The sequence below is a fragment of the Pteropus vampyrus genome, unplaced genomic scaffold (genome assembly GCF_000151845.1).
Source record: "Pteropus vampyrus isolate Shadow unplaced genomic scaffold, Pvam_2.0 Scaffold180, whole genome shotgun sequence".
In the NCBI taxonomy this organism is placed as follows: Eukaryota; Metazoa; Chordata; class Mammalia; order Chiroptera; family Pteropodidae; genus Pteropus; species Pteropus vampyrus.
In genome coordinates this window covers 12,035-24,191 of record NW_011888961.1, presented here as the reverse complement: position 1 = coordinate 24,191, position 12,157 = coordinate 12,035, and positions in this window count along the sequence as shown.

Here is a 12,157-nt window from a genome sequence, read left to right as displayed (position 1 = left end):
ATCTTACATAAGTAGTATAATTATCACAATCAAAATGAAAATTAATTCAATGTTAATATTTCATCTATGAACCTTAATTCAGATTTTTTCAATTGTCTGGTATCCACTATAGGGAAAGAAACACCAAGATGATCTGTTGGGTCCAATTGTCCTGTTTCTTTGGTCTCCTTTAACCCGAGACATTTTCTTGTGTCTTCTTTTGCTTTTCATGACATTTACATTTTGAAGAGTATAGGCCAGTTATTTTGTAGACTTTCTCTCAGTTTAGGTTTGTATGGTATTTTCTCATAAGTAGCTTTAGCTTATTGAGCAGAAGGGTCACAACAGTGATGCTGAGTTCTTCCCAGTGCAGCAGATCTGGAGGCCCGTGCCTGGTTCCGTTACTGGCTCTGTTGACACTGATCATGTGGTTAAGGAGTGTCTGCTCCACCTGTCTCCACAAATAGCTTGTTTATCTCACTATTTGCTCACACAACTATTTGGCAAAATGGTTCACAGACCTTGTGTCCTGACAGGGTACAGGTCCTGGACCCATCTAACATGAAAGGATAGAATGTATGACAGAATCTCCAATTTTCTTTACTCATTAAAATTAAATAGAACGATAAATAAAACTAGCGCAAGATAACTTATTCAAAGGTATGGGCAAAAGTACAGGAAATAGTGATGATATTTTCACTTACTCTTCCAGCTGGGAGGTGGAAAGTTTCTTCTGCTGTACAGTTTTTAAGCAGCTAGATCACAGAAACATTAAAATGTGAAGAAAAAAAAAGTCCTGGGTTTTCTTGGGAAATTGAAACTTCCCTGCTGAAACAACATGTCCAATTGTCAAGGAAGTGCCTGCACATTAACAATATTGTAAAGGAAGAATGAGGAGGCTTATTTGGTTTCAGATCACTGAGGAAAAGGATTGTTGAAGGGCGGGCCTGATTTTCACAATGATTCTTTAATATATACAAAAAAATGAGATAAAATTTTCATTTTATTTCTCCATGACCATAAGATGGCATCAATTTTCCAGTTTTAAAAGTTTGGCACAGGGCTGTTTTTGAAGTTTTACACTTTTTCGAGATTACAGCTTTTGGATCAGGTTTGGTTTATGAGCTTACGTCAAACATGGAGTTATGCTCTTTAGAGCTAGGATCACTGCAATGACTAAGAACCCACAGGTGGAATCAGATTTGTGATTTGCATTGGTTGTGCCAAGACTTCTATGTGGGGGAAATGACTCGAAGGAATAAGGTGAATACCGCAGTAATTTTGCTCACAAACGTTCACTTACTGAGTAAGTGTCAAACTCAAAGCCAAACATTTACTCATAATCTCATCAATTTCATTTTTCATGATAAGGAAAGAGCAAGATGACTCCAATTATTCCCAAGCTAGGCACTGAAATCGATAAAGACTAGAAACCTAGCTGCATTCTGAAAATATGGTCATATGTGTTTGTTACCAGATTTCTAATGCATTTATGAGTTCAGCTAGCCAAGACCTATAATCAAAGCAGATTGCATCTAATTGCTCCTTTGCTGGTTATTCCAGTTACCCTATAAATGGAATCTGGTTTCTCAAAATGACTACAAAATTGAATTGGGCTAAACATTCTAAGCTATTTTCTGTGATGATAGTTTTAAAGCAATTTGAAATTGTGAAATTCTTCCATGTCAGTTTTATAGCTCTGAGACTGACCCTTGCCAGGTGAGTTTGGGACAAGGCCTGGAAATGATGAGATAGCATCAGATTATAATTTTTTTTCCTGCATTAGTTTCCACGTGTTAGAACATTGCTGAAGAACTTAAGACAAAGATGAAATTTATTTCTCATTCAACTGAATAATCCACAGGTGGCCTGGCTTCCAGGACAGTTGGATTCTGGCCCTTCATTCTGTTCTCCTCCCAGTGCAATAGGCCTCTACATTTATCATTCCCAGCTTAGATATTTCCTTTCCTCAGCAGCTAATTTCTTCACTTATTTTTGGATCCTATCTTCCTATTTTTCCAGTATTTTTCAGTATTAATAACTTACTAGTTTGTAACTTCAGTCTCTACTTCACACTGAATCCTCTCTTTAGATTTTAAATATGTTAAAAGATTCTCCCATTAAAAATATCTGTACTTGGCTCTCACATACTGCTCCAGTTCTCCTACTATATCTCTGCTTCACCTCCAAATTCCTTCAAGAATTCTTTGGACTCACAGCACCCATGTTTCCAAATATAGTGGAAAATATCAATCAGATACTAAAGCTCAAAGATAGCTGAAAGCTTGAAGAGAAAGCACATGATATACAACCACATCATAGATTGCTGAAAACCAATAAAAAAATCTCGAAAGTAGCTAAAAAAATAAAGCAGATTCAATAGAGAAGAATAATATAACAGAAGCATTGCATTAAGAAGGCAATGGAATGACATTTTTAAAGTGTTGAAAGAAAATAACGCTCCCAACCTAGATTTCTATGTCCAGTTAAAGTATTCTTTAAAAAGAAAGCAAAAATAAAGACATTATTTGATCCATTGTCAAAGAAGAAATCAAAAGGGAAATGGGAACTTATTTTGAAATGAATGATAATGAACACCCATCATATAAAAATTTGTGCATACAGTGAAAACTATTTCGAAGGAAATTTATGTCATTAAAAACTTACTTTGAAAAGAATAAAAGTTTAAATCAATGACAATCTACCATGCTAAAAAGTGTGAAAATGAAGAGAAAAAAAATTAAAGTACAAAATAAGAAGACATAAAGTGTAGAAGTCAATGAAATAGCAGATAGAGAAATAATAGAGAAAATTAATACAGGTGAATTTGGGTCTTGGAAAAATATAGTAAAATCGATCATTCCTTGGCCAAGAAATAAAAAGGATGTAATACAAACAACCAATATCAAGAATTACACAGGAAGCATACTAGAGGCTTTAAAATAATGATAAAAAAATAATCAATTGACCAATTAGATAAACTGTTAAATTCCTTGTAAGACAAAACATACCAACCTGACCCAAGAAGAAACAAAACATCTGAGTGGACTTATAGTTCTTAAAGAAAGTGAATTTAAAATAAAAAACCTTTTCAGAAAAACCATGCCCAGATGACTTCACTGGTAAATTCTATCAGATATTTAAAGGAAAAATGAAGAAACGATATTAACCATACATCATATATTTCAGAATACAGAAGAGGATTATTTACCAGTTTATTTCTTAAGGCAGCATAATTCATATCAAAACCTGAGAAAGACATTACGAGGAAAGTGAATTTCAGACCAGTATCCCTTGTGATCATAGGAAAAAATATCATTGATAAGATGTTAACAAAGAGCAATATCTGAAAATATAAATAAGGTGTGACCAAATGTGAATCATCCTAGGAATGCAAGGTTGGTGTCATAATAAAAGTCATTTAACATAAATTTCCACATTCAGATTAAAATAGGAAAATGACATGATAATCTTAAGAGATAGGCAAAAATTAAATGACAAAATTCAATACCCATTCTTTATATAACATCTCAGATAACTAGAAGTAGAAAGACGCTTCCTCGACCTGATCAAAACAGCTATGAAATACCTCCAGGTGATTACTATACTTGATGAGATGTTGAGCATCTTTCCATGTTTGTTGGCCATTTGTATGTCTTCTTGAGAGAAATGTCTGTTCAGGTCCTCTCCCCATTTAACAATTGGATTGTTTGTTTTTTTGTTGTTACTGAGTCATATGAATTCTTTGTATGTTTTGAATATTAGGCCCTTATTGGCGGTGTTGTTTGTAAATATCTTCTCCCATTTGGATGGCTGTCTCTTTACTTTGTTGGCAGTTTCTTTTGCTGTGCAGAAGCTTTTTAGTTTAATGTAGTCCCATTCATTCATTTTTGCTTTTACTTTCCTTCCCTTTGAGGTCAAATTCATAAAAATCCTCTTTAAGTCCACGGTTTCTAAGTTTAGTCCCTATGTTTTCTTCTATGCAATTAATTGTTTCAGGTCTTATATTCAAGACCTTAATCCATTTTGAATTAATTTTGGTGTGTGGTAATAGACAACAGTCTCATTTCATTCTTTTACAGATGGCTTTCCAGTTTTCCCAGCATCATTTATTGAAGAGGCTTTCCTTTCTCCACTGTATGTTTTGGCTATTTTGTCAAAAATTATTTGCCTATATAATTGGGGGTTTACTTATGGACTCACAATTCTGGTCTGTGTGTCTGTTTTTCTGCCACTGCCATGCTGTTTTGATTATTGTCTCTTTGTAGTTTAATTTGAAGTCAGGCAGAGTGATGACTCTAGCCTCATTCTTTTTTTCTCAGGATGGCTTTGGTGATTCGGGGTCTTTTGTGATTCTATACAAATCTGATGATTTTTTGTTCTATTTCTTTAAAAAATGCCAATGGTATTTTGATGAGAATTGCATTAAATCTGTATAGTGCTTTAGGTAATAAAATCATTTTAACTATGTTGATTCTTCCAACCCAAGGACACAGAATATCTTTCCATTTCTTTGTGTCTTCTTAAATTTCCTTTAATAGAGTCTTGTAGTTTTCATTGCATAGGTCCTTCATGTGTTTTGTTAGATTTATTCCTAGGTATTTTATTCTTTTTGTTTCAATTGCAAAAGGAATTATTTTATTCATTTCTTTCACTGACAAATCATTATTAGAATATAGGAATGCTAAAGATTTTTGAACATTGATTTTGTATCTAGAAACTTTATTTGCTTATTGTTTTCACTAGTGTTCTTGTGGAGTCTTTAGGGTTTTCTATATAGAAAATCATGTCATCTGCAAATAGTGACAGTTTGACTTCATTTCCTATTTGGATGCTTTTAATATTTTTCTATTGCCTGATTGCACTCTCTGGGACCTCCAGTGTTGTATTGAATAACAGTGATGATAGTGGACAGCCTTGTCTTGTTCCTGCTCTTAGAGGAAAGGATTTTAGTTTTTCACCATTAAGTATAATATTGGTTGAGGGTTTGTCATATATGGCCTTTATTATGTTGAGGTACTTTCCTTCTATACTTATTTTATTAAGTGTTTTGATCATAAATGGATGCTGTATCTTGTCGAAGGTTTTTTTGATATGATCACATGATTCTTAGTCTTTATTTTGTTTATGTGGGGTATCACAATCAATTTGTGTTTGTTGAACCATCCCTGTGCCCCTGGGATGAAGCTCACTTGATCATGGTATATAATCCTTTTGTTGTTGTTGTTTACTTTTAACCTTTTATTGTGAGGTCAGTCCAATCACTTTAAAAATTGGTATTAAGAATATAAAACAAATAAAAAAGAATAATGTTCTGATAAAGTGTGTTTTGACCTCCCTGCAGCCACCAAAATACCCGACAGTGGTGTACTAGAGCTAGCTCATACTGGCTCATGAGACCAAGTTGTATACATCTCTTTCTAACTTCCCATTAAGCAACATTACTGTGGTAGATTGTGACTAGTTGAAGTAGGAGTATTTATACCATGGAAACTAGTAAAGGCTACAACTCATTTAATATGTTGTTATATTCAATTTGCTAGTATCTTATTTAGGATTTTTGCATCTGTGTTCATGAGAGATATTGGTCTTTCTTTTTTGAGTTATCTTTACCAGGTTTTGTTACCAGGGTGATGTTGGCTCATGAAATCAGTTAGGAAGTATTGCCTCCCCTTCGATTTTTTGAAAGATTTTGAGATGAATAGGTAATAAATGTGAATATTTTGTAGAATTCACTGGTGAAGCCATCTGGTCCTGGACTTTTATTTTTTGGAAGGCTTTTGATGATCGTTTCAATTTCCATACTGCTAATTGGTCTATTTATATTTTGCAGTTCTTCATGATTCAGTTTAGGAAGGTTGCATATTTCTAAGAACTTGTCCATTTCTTCTAGATTCTTAAATTTGGTGCTATATAATTTTTTCATAGTATTCTTGAATGATCTTTTGTATTTCTGCAATATCTGTCATAACTTCTCCTCTTTCATCCTTGATTACGTTTATTTATGTCTTTTCTCTTTTTTCTTTAGTGAGTCTGGCCAAGGGTTTGCCAATTTTATCAGTCTTCTCAAAGAACCAGCTCTTTGTTGCATTTATTTTTTTTTCTATTGTTTTTTGTTGTTGTTATTGTTGTTCTCATTCATTTAATTCTGCTCTAATTTTGATTATTTCCTTTTTTCTTCTGATTTTGGGCTTCATTTGTTCTATTTTTCTAGTTTTTTTTTTTTCCAATGTTGTGTTAGGTTGTTTATTTGGGGTCGTTCTTGTTTTTTGAGATAGACCTGTAAGGACATGAACTTTCCTGTTATTATCACTTTTGCCATGTCCCAAATGTTTTGATATGTTGTAATTTCATTCTCATTCGTTTCTATGTATCTCTTGATCTCCCTTTTTACTTCTCTGACTTAATCATTCTTCAGTAGTATTTTGTTTAATCTCCATGCATTTGCGGTTCTTTTTACAGTTTCAAAGCATTATGATCAGAGAATATGGTTGGTATGATTTCAACTCTCTTATATTTGTTGAGGCTATCTCTGAGTCCTAGTATGTGGTCAATCTTTGAGAATGTTCCTAATGGACTAGAGAAGAATGTATAAACAGCTGTTTTAGGTTGAAAGGCTCTGGAAATGTTGATGTTGTCTAGTTGGTCTAATGAGTCATTTAAAGATGTTATTTCCTTATTGATTTTCTGCTTAGATGATCTGTCCATATGTGACAGTGGAGCATTTAGGTCTCCTACTATGATAGTGTTTTGGTCTGTTTCTCCCTTTAGTTCTGTTAGTAATTGCTTTACATATTTCGGGGCTCCCTGATTGGGAGCATAGATATTAATAAGTGTTGTATCTTCTTGAGGTATGGTTCCTTTTATTATTATGAAGTGTCCCTCAGTATCTCTCTTTACTTTTTTTATATTGAAGTCTGTTTCGTCCAATGTAAGTACAGCTACATCGCTTTTCTCTGAATGCCATTTGCTTGGATTACCATTTTCCATGCTTTCATTTTGAGTCTATATTTGTCTTTGGAACTGAGATGTGTCTTTTGAAGGCAGCATATGGTTGGGTTTTTTATCTTTCATTTTCTAGTAGCCCAATGTTTCTATTGTTTCCTTGTCCTTGCATTTCTGCTTGTTATTTTAATTCGGTGAGGTTTTATGGATTTTCCCTCTGGTTCTTCTTGTTTTATATTATGTATCTCAGTTCCAGATCTTTGGCTTGTGGTTACCATTAAGTAAAGGATAGTTATATAATACAGTAGTCCATTTTCTTCTGCGTTTGCCTTATCTCCATTCCCCTTTGTGAATTTCGATCCTTGTTTTCTCCCCCTGTCTGTTATTGTTGTCTCAAATTGTCCCTATGTATGCTAAATGTTCATTTCTAACTTGTAATAGCAATTATCTTCTTAATGTTTAAGTTGTAACTCCTTTTTCTCAATAAGGGTTGCACTATCCTGCTTCTGTCTGCTGGCTAGTTGTCTTACTCATAGTTATGTATTTTTTTGTCATTTTGTTTCAGGTGGGCTGACCCCTTTCAGTATCCTGTAATTCAGGCCTTGTAGTGGAGAATTCTCTCAACTTTTGTATGTCTGTAAAGGTCTTTATTTCTCCTTCATATCTAAAGGAAAGCTTATCTGGATACATTATTTTTGGCTGGTAATTCTTTTACTTAATACTTTGAATATTTGGTTCCAGTCCTTTCTTGCTTGTGATGTTTGTGTTGAGAGGTTCAAAGGTAGTTGAATGGATTTTTTCCCCGGCTGCGCTGGGAATTCTTTTTCATTAATTATTGACAAATTCAATATAATGTGCCTTCAAGAAGGCCTTTTTGGGTTGAGATAAGTGAGTGTTCTGTTAGCTTCTCGATGTTGAAGCTCCAGCTTATTTCTTAATTTGGGAAATTCTTGTCAACTATTTGTCTGAATATGCTCTCTGTTCCCTTCTCTTTCTTCTCCTTCTAGAATACCCATTATTCTTATGTTGCTTTTCCTGATGATGTCAGCTAGTTCTTGTATATCTCTTTCTTTTCTTTTCTTTCTTTCTTTTTTTTTTTAATTCTCTGGTCTCTTTCTTCTTCCTTCCGAGACATTTCTAGATTTCATTCTTTGATATTACTGACTCTATCCTCCATCTGGTTAACTCTATTTTCTAGGCTTGCTATTTCACTCATCATCTCTTTTCATATCATCATCTCCAGAAATTATATTTGGTTCTTTTTTAGGTTTTAAATCTCTTTGCTAAAAACCTCATTTTGCTGTTCTATTTTAATACTAAGTTGTTAGAATTGTCAATATGATTTATTTTGCCTGTCACTGAAGTTTTTCAGGAGCGCGATCCTGAATTCTGTCATTTAAATCTCATATTTCTATGTCTTTAATCTTATTTTTTTGGAGATTTTTCTATTTCTTTCTGGGCTGCTTTGTCACCTTGTAGTTCATGGTATTTAATGGACTATTTCTTCACCTGCGCATTTATGAAATTGTGCCCTGTCCAGCGCAGCCTGCTTGATACCTGAGTGGGAATAGTGGGAGATGCCGAAAAAAAAGAAAGAGAGACAAAGGTGGGATCAGGAAGACCACTATCCTCTGATGATGGAGTAGTGGTGCAGTTTTATTTTTGCAAGCTGCTTTTATACAAGAACATACGATTGCTGACTAGGATAAGATCATCTTTGGCACAGTTACCCAACCTACATTCTATTATGAACTTTTGCTGTTCTGTCTGTTCACGGCTATAAGTGTACCTCCCTGTCTTAGAGAAACGCCACATTGTTTCACGAATAGTTCCTACTTCTCCATTCTTAGGAGGATTTGTGGAGGTGAGGCAACCCATGGCTGGCCTTACAGATTGCAAGGACCTTGTCAGCTTACAATCCGCTCTCCATAAAAGTGTACTCTGCTTTTTTTCAGAAAGATTTATTATATAGAAGTATCTCTTTAGTCTGTTGATAAGAAGGTGTTTTTCTTTTGATTTCTAGTAGGTCAGGGAAGTCACTTGGATGTCTGCTATGAGGGTAATACTGCCTTTTTTTCTCTCTGATATGTTGAATATTCAAATCATGATCAGCGATCCCAGCCCCTGTCTGTGGTACCGGCTGTGGTTTTAGTTTCTATATGGTTTGCTCAAATTCCCCTGGGGCTCCGTTGTGCTAATTTTGGTAAAATATGGGGTAGAGGAGGGTGCTCTCTGGTTTGGTGGGTGAGAGTTGCCGCTGTCTCCACGTTTCAACCCCCTGCTTCGCTTCACAAAGCATCTGCTAAGACACAGCTGTTGCATGTCTGCACTTAGTTCTCATTCTGCTTTCTGTCCGGATCCCTGGGCTCTGCTGTGTGGAAGTTGCTGATCCCTCAGACTAGGCTGTTCAGGGAACCAGCAGCAAATTCTCCTCTCCTCCCTCTCCTCCTGCAACGAACTACATCTGCATGTGACAGCTTCTTTGTTCTCCCCAATCTACCTCTCTGGATCCTGAAGTTCTGGCCTTAGGAGCTGTTATGTGCAAATCACTCACTCAGATGTGCTTGTGTGCAGGTTGCGTGTTATTTCTTGAGTTTTCAATGTTTAGCTTATTGTTATTTCAAGTGGAGAGATGCAGGGAGATCCCTCACTGTGACATGCTTCTGACATCCTTATTGACTATTCTTAATCATGCATTTTTATCATATTGAATTGGAGCAATCAGGAATTCTATAGTTGGTTTTTGATTTGTGAATGGATATTCAAGCAAACCTTCCAAAAAAAAAAAAAGATAAAAAATGCTAGAATACAAATTAGGCCATGAGGAGCCCCAAAAGACATAACAAGACACATGGTTTTAAAAAATGTCCTGAAGATGCAGGTTCTAGCTTCAGAGAAAACACACACATCTGTTACTGTTGAAGCTGCATTTTATAACACTGGGTAACCTACCAGATACAATGCCTCAGTTATTATTTAGTTGACTGAGAGCTCAGAACTGGAAATAAACACATATGAAATTTGTGCAGAAAAATCAAGAGAAATCCCTCTACAGAGGACAAGATTAACCAGGGATATGGTATCAAGATTGACGTTCCAGAACGCCATGAAACTTGTTACCCTTATAGTCACAGAAGCAATAGCAAAAATAACCACAAGGAACACAGTTGATGAAAATTAACAATAAGGAAACAATAAACATATCTGTTGATGCAACAATGATATTTTGAATAGTGCTTTCTAATATTGCAATATAGTAATTAAAATATAGGAATACCTTTTTATACACCATTAGGGGAATTTCACACTTTTCGGTTAGGCCTAGTAACTAGAATAATGTCGTCTTCTTGGTTGAAGAAGCAACACCCATGGTCTGAATGAAGGTCTGGGAAGAAATGATTTCATGTGAAGATGAAATATTATTATCATGAATAAAATGTGGGAAATCTGTAAGATATTGGAAATACTGTTTATAAAAACATTATTTCATGTCCATCTGTTCTTTTATCTTTCATGTATTGCACATATTCTCGTAACAAATACACTGTAAGATGTGTATCTACATAGTCTGCCAGATATGTTTCCAATATTTGCCTAGCATCTTTATCCCAGTAGCCAAGAGTTTTAGTAACAGTAACCAGAGCCCTAACCATAATCTGAAAAATACTCTTGATCTGCATTAAGATATGGTGTCATGTAGGGATCGTCACTTGCCACATTTCAAAGGTCTAAACCTTCCTACTCTTGTAAACACTCAGATACACTGCTCAGGCCATATGAGATGCTTAGAAGCACCTGCAAACACTTGGACTCGGTGCTTATGAGCAAAGGGCCAAAATGGTCTCCTAGGGCATCAGAAACACTCTTTCTTTGCTGGAATGCATTTCTAAAAACTCAGAAAACAAAGTAGCAACAATTGGATTCTTTCCGTTTCAAATGATAGATTGAAAGGTGGTAGGCGCTCTTTCCACTAGATGGCAAGCTTATACTCTAATTAAGGGGGTATGATTCCTAGTTTATGGCATTTTAGGTTCAAATGTACATGAAACTTAAATGCATAAAATCCTAATAATAGTCTTAACATGTTACAACATAAGGGTTCCTCTCAAGAAAGTTTTCAAAGCCACTACTAATCGATCCTTAATTTTTAGCTATAATCTTTCATAATTTATTTCTAATATTTTATACATATACTTTAATTTGTTTCTTTCACTCGACATAAGATTTTGTTCAGAATGTCTAATGATGTCTATGTTGAATAATTGTATTACACTTGGTGCTGGTAAGTTCATTTATGTATTTTCCCCTCTGTTTTCTAGGGCAAAAATGATTAAATACTCAAATGTTGTTAAAATCAGTGTCCAGACAAATGCTGTGACACTGCCCCAAAATGAACTGTTAATAGTGCCGTCATTCATGGACTGATCCACGTAATCTAAATTCACACTGGGAAAGACAATTGAAGGATTAAGTGACAAATTTGAGGTGGGATGTAATAAAAATTGTATAAAGTTGAAGGATTCACTGAATAATCCGGTTAGAGTTGTCACAAATTGACCAATTAATAAACTACCAAGTAAAAGAATGGGAAGGTAGGTCTTGCCTAGCTGTTCTTGATTGAATTAATTGGTGACATCAAGGGGCAAAAGGAGCAAATTTTGTGTCTTTTTAAACATATATAGTGAGTAGAGAAATAGTTTTCTATGCTCACAGGCCTTATTTAAAAATCAGATAAATACAAAGTGTACTTTAATACTTTCAAGTTGTTTGGGGTCTATGGAAGTCTTTGTTGTATATGATAGATTTTGAGGTTAAAAATAGAACATTTGAAAGTAAGAAAGAGTTATGTTTGTGAACCATGCTTTTAAATGCTTTTATAGCTTATAAATAGAAATGAATAGATTTCACATTTTTAAGATACAGCAATAGTTTTTCCTTTCTCATTTATGTTTTTGCTTAAGTGCTCTGCCTCTTTCATATCCGCTCATCTATTTCAGGGCTCATGTGAATGAGCAAAACACTGGCCAGTTCCCACGAACATCTGAAGGGAACGAGTGCTGCCTCTGGGACTGGAGACACCTGTGCCTCTTAGGTGTTCTGGGTCCCATTGGCCGTTGGGCCTCCGTGCACATAGGCAGTGACATCACCTACTGCCGGGCGAATGCTCACTTGTGTAGCTTGGTAGCCATTATTGTGGCTGAAAGATTCTAAAGTGCCTAACTGCCTAGTTGCC